The sequence below is a fragment of the Nematolebias whitei genome, chromosome 3 (assembly GCF_014905685.2).
Source record: "Nematolebias whitei isolate Nwh7 chromosome 3, NemWhi1, whole genome shotgun sequence".
NCBI lineage: Eukaryota > Metazoa > Chordata > Actinopteri > Cyprinodontiformes > Rivulidae > Nematolebias > Nematolebias whitei.
Window position 1 is genome coordinate 9,737,704 of NC_056500.1, and position 211 is coordinate 9,737,914.

The window sequence follows — 211 nt, forward strand, 5'->3', positions numbered from 1 at the left end:
TCTATCTATCTATCTATCTATCTATCTATCTATCTATCTATCTATCTATCTATCTATCTATCTATCTATCTATCTATCTATCCATCCATCCATCCATCCATCCATCCATCCATCCATCCATCCATCCATATCTATATCTATATCTATATCTATATCTATATCTATATCTATCTATCTATCTATCTATCTATCTATCTATCTATCTATCTAT

The 211-nt window shown here is 28.9% G+C and overlaps 1 protein-coding gene across 1 annotated transcript in view; it reads left to right on the forward strand.

Annotated features, from left to right (window-relative positions):
• Positions 1–211, forward strand: part of ifi44g (interferon induced protein 44g) — a 36,124-nt gene that overhangs the window by 34,798 nt on the left and 1,115 nt on the right. The window lies entirely within an intron of this gene.